Source organism: Barbus barbus (assembly GCF_936440315.1).
Source record: "Barbus barbus genome assembly, chromosome: 39".
Taxonomy (NCBI): Eukaryota; Metazoa; Chordata; class Actinopteri; order Cypriniformes; family Cyprinidae; genus Barbus; species Barbus barbus.
Window position 1 is genome coordinate 24,962,813 of NC_136717.1, and position 7,463 is coordinate 24,970,275.

The following is a 7,463-nucleotide window of genomic DNA, read 5'->3' on the forward strand; positions in this document are numbered from 1 at the left end:
GCAGAAATGGAGCAAGCTCTAAGTAGAAGTTTAATCTGAACGGTACCAATATTAAGTTCCCGAAGTATCGATACACCGATACTAGCCGAGCTGTCACTTTCACTTCTCTCCAAAGGCGCGTGGACAAGCACCACACGTAACCGCACTCGTCTCCTTAGCTCTGGTTAAATAGCAAAAGTGAAGTGAATAGAAAGAGAGAGGGAGTAAAATCTTTCCGTGCCACGGGCATATGCCACTCCACATGTCACCGCTATATGGAACGCCGAATGGGTCATAATTCGCCATTAACCAGGCGCCTGGTTTCCAGAAAGCGCCTGTTTTTACGGCGTTCTAGTCGAAAAACCTCCGTACATTAAGGCGTTTTGTAGTACAGACGCCGTAAATTACGGCGTTTTCACGGCAGAACCGCCGTCAAAATCGGCGTTTATTGATGCAATCCAAAACGCCGTTAATTTCGCCGTTTGGCCATCCATAATGCGCGTAGTTTACGGCGCTCCGTGGCGTAAAAAACGGCATTTTCTCTAATATTAAAATCAGCCCCTCCTTTTCTACACAGTCCAGCCCCTTTAAGGAAGTAGGCAGTCATGACTAGTAGAATGTGGAACTGAATGGCGATCTGCTTCATCCTGTTCAGTAATGTTAGTGTGACCAACATTTGGACTTTCATCATGTGATATTTTTACTTTTTCATTGGGTACATGTGTATCTTCGTCTTTATCATACACAAATTGTACAATTCTATTATCCTTTGTGTATGTTGATGTTTGTCAAATAGGGTGAGCATAAGCTTGTAAGTACTGTTAGCTGAAGAGCAGTGGTCTGGTTCATTGTAACCTATGTTGCTTTAGTGAAGGGAGTTCAAGTCTGAGCTCCAATGCTCGTTTTTTCACCTTTTCGTTTGTTGTGTATGACAATGGCTTTTCAATTTTGGAGAAATTACCCTTTCTGCAAATAACAGGAATAAAGGGAAAAGTTATTATTAAACAGCTTATGAATCAGTTGAAGCAGTAGCGTCGGTTTTTGTTGATTAAATTTGATTTGCCATATGAAGGCGCTTGTTTTGCTCCTTTAGCTATAGACTTGCTTGCAGTTATGCCTTGAGTACAATATAAGGACATTTCTGTTTAATAAAAATTCTGGGCTTTTTCTACGGTGACGCACTGCTGCAATATTATTATTTCCACTCAATGAATAATGCTGTCATTAAAACGACATCATTTTCTCGTTAAAACGACATCTGTTCTCGTTAAAACCATATATTTCCTCGTAATAACAATATATATTATGCCATAAAATCGATTAATTTTTCCCGTTATAGAGATTACATGTGAGCCAGCTAAGGATTGTCGATGCTGTCCCACAGGATCTGACTTGCTGAAGATGATCAGATTAAAACAGTTATTTTGAATAACCGACTCGGGCTTGGGATATGTCCAATGACTCAAGTTTGATTTAACACTAAATCGAAATGAGAACAAACAAACCAAATAAAGATAACTGACAATGGTGATAATTGATAAATGACAGTGGAGCGCAGCATTCCTACAGTATAAAGCATGGAAGTAAGCCTAAAAAATAGCATTTAACACAGAATCAATCAGATCTGCTGAACAACAAGTTACAAAATGAAATGGCAGTGTTGGAACTATACCGTGGACTTTGGGGGAGCCCACCTTTTTTTCTTTTCTTTTACGGGGGGGGGGTCTATGGGATCGTGCGCAATAGACCTAGCCCGGCCCACGTCCGACAGCTCATCAGAATTACCGTCTTTTTTTCCCCTTCTCCTAAAACTGTTTATACTACTGTTTCGGCTATTAAAATAGTTCAGTTTTGTGTGTAATGGCAAAATTATTATATTTTGTTTCTTTTTTTATTAAGTTAATTTAGAAAAACGTTTGGAGCATTTTTGTTTGTTAAATAGCCTATAAGTTTTAGTTTTTTAAAGTAACGACCAAGCGGCCAGCGGCATGAGCATCATAGCCTGTTTGATCAATTTAGCCTTCTCATATCATCACGACTTGCCTAAAATAACATCTATAGATATACTAAAACAGTTCAAGCATATAACAATGTTTAAACGTTAAACCTGCACTATAATAATAATGTGCTGCTAGCCTATCTGAGTTTGTGCGGAGAGTGGACGCTAAAGCGCGCTCTGCAGGACATGGAGGCACCAGCGCAAACACTTTCAGTGGAAACAAATTAAAATAGCCTACACTGTCATTTTTTTTTTTTTTTTTTTTTTGATAAAGGCAAGAGTAATACATCATTCGGAACTGTAAAGGGTCTACTTGTATTTGTGTGCACTCACAATACCAACAAAAGGTAGTTCTTTTATAAAACAAATAAAACAATATGATGCGCTTTCTGCGTCTTGAACAGGTGCGCTTCACAAAAATGAACCGAAGCTGAGCGAAAACATGCCTCACAGACATGATAAATATATCTATAGAAAGCTTTAAATTATCACTTAACGAAATAAAAAAATTTTAAAACAAAAACTCTTTTATTATAATTTTAATCATAATCAATAAAGATGCATTTCTCTCTAAAGGCGCGTCTAATGAGGAGACGGCGAGTCAGGATCAGCAACTTCATCCTTGCGACACAGACTCAGAAAACATTAGTTTATTAGTAAATAATTCAAATCTCTCCTTACTATTTCCCGCAGACACATTCATGGTTATGTTTGCTGGGGTTTTGCAGCAAGCTTTAGCCTATTGCGTGCATTTGAACGCAGAACTATTCATCTGCGCTGAAGTCGTAGTTCGCACCCTGTGAAATGGAATATGCAAACCATGAAAATGTCTATGCTATTTCATTCAGTACAGCCTAATAGATAGATTTTAACAAAATCATGCTAAAGACATACATAAGAGCGCCATAGGAATGGTTCATGAAAACTAGCAAAATATGGTTGCATGAATAATAAATAACTCCACCCCTATAAATTAAAATATTAAAAACTTTTGAGGCAATAAATATTGTATAAATTTAACAATGTTCTAAAACAGAAAAAAAAAAACATCTTTTACAAAAGTCTGTCTCTTTTAAAGTGTTTACAATATATTCGTAAGGTTATTAGTACAATTTCTCCACCAAGATCTCATAATTTTTTAAAGCCTGGTTATTTAAAAAAAAAAAAAAAAAAAGGCTACAATCTGTACTATACAGGCTAACCAAAGGCCTATATCTTTAAACTGCTGGCCACTTTATCACCAACCCTGCGGCGCTCTTTGCCACTTTAAGCTCTTTGCCACTTTAAACGCCGTTTATTGCGCCACTCTTTGCCACTTTAAGCTCTTTGCCACTTTAAACGCCGTTTATTGCGCCGCTCTTTGCCACTTTAAACGCCGTTTATTGCGCCGCTCTTTGCCACTTTAAACGCCGTTTATTGCGCCGCTCTTTGCCACTTTAAACGCCGTTTATTGCGCCGCTCTTTGCCACTTTAAACGCCGTTTATTGCGCCGCTCTTTGCCACTTTAAACGCCGTTTTAAGCTCACATTTGAATATGATATTTTCTTTATTCATGAAGAATTATAAGCGTGTATGATGTGATTTAGCCTATGCATATTTATTTGTTTGAAAGTTTGGCAGTGATCACAAGATGCTAGGGCAACTTTTGTATTGTTTACAGAAAGGTGCTTTCTCCTCTTTTTTTCTGTTAATTATGCTGCCTGTCTGTTTTTCTTCAAAGCACCAACTTGCCTAATGTTGGTTTGATTGCTTGTGTTACATGAGAAAATTAATAAGTTTGCCTTCCTGCCCAGACAGCAACATAGTGTTGGCCCAGATCCGGCCCACAAACGGCGTTTAAAGTGGCAAAGAGCGGCGAAATAAACGGCGTTTAAAGTGGCAAAGAGCGCCGCAATAAACGGCGTTTACAGTGGCAAAGAGCGCCGCAATAAACGGCGTTTACAGTGGCAAAGAGCGCCGCAATAAACGGCGTTTACAGTGGCAAAGAGCGCCGCAATAAACGGCGTTTACAGTGGCAAAGAGCGCCGCAATAAACGGCGTTTACAGTGGCAAAGAGCGCCGCAATAAACGGCGTTTAAAGTGGCAAAGAGCGCCGCAATAAACGGCGTTTACAGTGGCAAAGAGCGCCGCAATAAACGGCGTTTAAAGTGGCAAAGAGCGCCGCAATAAACGGCGTTTACAGTGGCAAAGAGCGCCGCAATAAACGGCGTTTAAAGTGGCAAAGAGCGCCGCAATAAACGGCGTTTAAAGTGGCAAAGAGCGCCGCAATAAACGGCGTTTAAAGTGGCAAAGAGCGCCGCAATAAACGGCGTTTACAGTGGCAAAGAGCGCCGCAATAAACGGCGTTTACAGTGGCAAAGAGCGCCGCAATAAACGGCGTTTAAAGTGGCAAAGAGCGCCGCAATAAACGGCGTTTACAGTGGCAAAGAGCGCCGCAATAAACGGCGTTTAAAGTGGCAAAGAGCGCCGCAATAAACGGCGTTTAAAGTGGCAAAGAGCGCCGCAATAAACGGCGTTTACAGTGGCAAAGAGCGCCGCAATAAACGGCGTTTACAGTGGCAAAGAGCTTAAAGTGGCAAAGAGCTTAAAGTGGCAAAGAGCGCCGCAATAAACGGCGTTTACAGTGGCAAAGAGCGGCGCAATAAACGGCGTTTAAAGTGGCAAAGAGCGGCGCAATAAACGGCGTTTAAAGTGGCAAAGAGCGGCGCAATAAACGGCGTTTAAAGTGGCAAAGAGCTTAAAGTGGCAAAGAGCGCCGCAGGGTTGGTGATAAAGTGGCCAGCAGTTTAAAGATATAGGCCTTTGGTTAGCCTATATAGTACAGATTGTAGCCTTTTTTTTTTTTTTAAATAACCAGGCTTTAAAAAATTATGAGATCTTGGTGGAGAAATTGTACTAATAACCTTACAAATATATTGTAAACACTTTAAAAGAGACAGACTTTTGTAAAAGATTTTTTTTTCTGTTTTAGAACATTGTTAAATGTATACAATATTTATTGCCTCAAAAGTTTTTAATATTTTAGGTTATAGGGGTGGATAAATTTATCAGTTATTTATTATTCATGCAACCATATTTTGCTAGTTTTCATGAACCATTCCTATGGCGCTCTTATGTATGTCTTTAGCATGATTTTGTTAAAATGTATCTATTAGGCTGTACTGAATGAAATAGCATAGACATTTTCATGGTTTGCATATTCCATTTCACAGGGTGCGAACTACGACTTCAGCGCAGATGAATAGTTCTGTGTTCAAATGCACGCAATAGGCTAAAGCTTGCTGCAAACCCCCAGCAAACATAACCATGAATGTGTCTGCGGGAAATAGTAAGGAGAGATTTGAATTATTTACTAATAAACTAATGTTTTCTGAGTCTGTGTCGCAAGGATGAAGTTGCTGATCCTGACTCTCCGTCTCCTCATTAGACGCGCCTTTAGAGAGAAATGCATCTTTATTGATTATGATTAAAATTATAATAAAAGAGTTTTTGTTTTCAATTTTTTTTATTTCGTTAAGTGATAATTTAAAGCTTTCTATAGATATATTTATCATGTCTGTGAGGCATGTTTTCGCTCAGCTTCGGTTCATTTTTGTGAAGCGCACCTGTTCAAGAAGCAGAAAGCGCATCATATTGTTTTATTTGTTTTATAAAAGAACTACCTTTTGTTGGTATTGTGAGTGCACACAAATACAAGTAGACCCTTTACAGTTCCGAATGATGTATTACTCTTGCCTTTATCAAAAAAAAAAAAAAAAATGACAGTGTAGGCTATTTTAATTTGTTTCCACTGAAAGTGTTTGCGCTGGTGCCTCCATGTCCTGCAGAGCGCGCTTTAGCGTCCACTCTCCGCACAAACTCAGATATAGGCTAGCAGCACATTATTATTATAGTGCAGGTTTAACGTTTAAACATTGTTATATGCTTGAACTGTTTTAGTATATCTATAGATGTTATTTTAGGCAAGTCGTGATGATATGAGAAGGCTAAATTGATCAAACATAGGCTATGATGCTCATGCCGCTGGCCGCTTGGTCTTTACTTTAAAAAACTAATTGAGCTATAACAAACAAATATTAACTATTTAACAAACAAAAATGCTCCAAACGTTTTTCTAAATTAACTTAATAAAATAATTTTGCCATTACACACAAAACTGTACTATTTTAATAGCCGAAACAGTAGTATAAACTGTTTTAGGAGAAGGGGAAAAAAAGACGGTAATTCTGATGAGCTGTCGGACGTGGGCCGGGCTAGGTCTATTGCGCACGATCCCATAGACCCCCCCCCCCCCGTAAAAGAAAAGAAAAAAAGGTGGGCTCCCCCAAAGTCCACGGTATAGTTCCAACACTGCCATTTCATTTTGTAACTTGTTGTTCAGCAGATCTGATTGATTCTGTGTTAAATGCTATTTTTTAGGCTTACTTCCATGCTTTATACTGTAGGAATGCTGCGCTCCACTGTCATTTATCAATTATCACCATTGTCAGTTATCTTTATTTGGTTTGTTTGTTCTCATTTCGATTTAGTGTTAAATCAAACTTGAGTCATTGGACATATCCCAAGCCCGAGTCGGTTATTCAAAATAACTGTTTTAATCTGATCATCTTCAGCAAGTCAGATCCTGTGGGACAGCATCGACAATCCTTAGCTGGCTCACATGTAATCTCTATAACGGGAAAAATTAATCGATTTTATGGCATAATATATATTGTTATTACGAGGAAATATATCGTTTTAACGAGAACAGATGTCGTTTTAACGAGAAAATGATGTCGTTTTAATGACAGCATTATTCATTGAGTGGAAATAATAATATTGCAGCAGTGCGTCACCGTAGAAAAAAGGCCAGAATTTTTATTCAACAGAAATGTACTTATATTGTACTCAAGGCATAACTGCAAGCAAGTCTATAGCTAAAGGAGCAAAACAAGCGCCTTCATATGGCAAATCAAATTTAATCAACAATAAAAACTGACGCTACTGCTTCAACTGATTCATAAGCTAACTTTTCCCTTTATTCCTGTTATTTGCAGAAAGGGTAATTTCTCCAAAATTGAAAAGCCATTGTCATACACAACAAGCGAAAAGGTGAAAAAACGAGCATCGGAGCTCAGACTTGAACTCCCTTCACTAAAGCAACATAGGTTACAATGAACCAGACCACTGCTCTTCAGCTAACAGTACTTACAAGCTTATGCTCACCGTATTTGACAAACATCAACATACACAAAGGATAATAGAATTGTACAATTTGTGTATGATAAAGACGAAGATACACATGTACCCAATGAAAAAGTAAAAATATCACATGATGAAAGTCCAAATGTTGGTCACACTAACATTACTGAACAGGATGAAGCAGATTGCCATTCAGTTCCACATTCTACTAGTCATGACTGCCTACTTCCTTAAAGGGGCTGGACTGTGTAGAAAAGGAGGGGCTGATTTTAATATTAGAGAAAACCGTCTTTGTCAGAAGGAG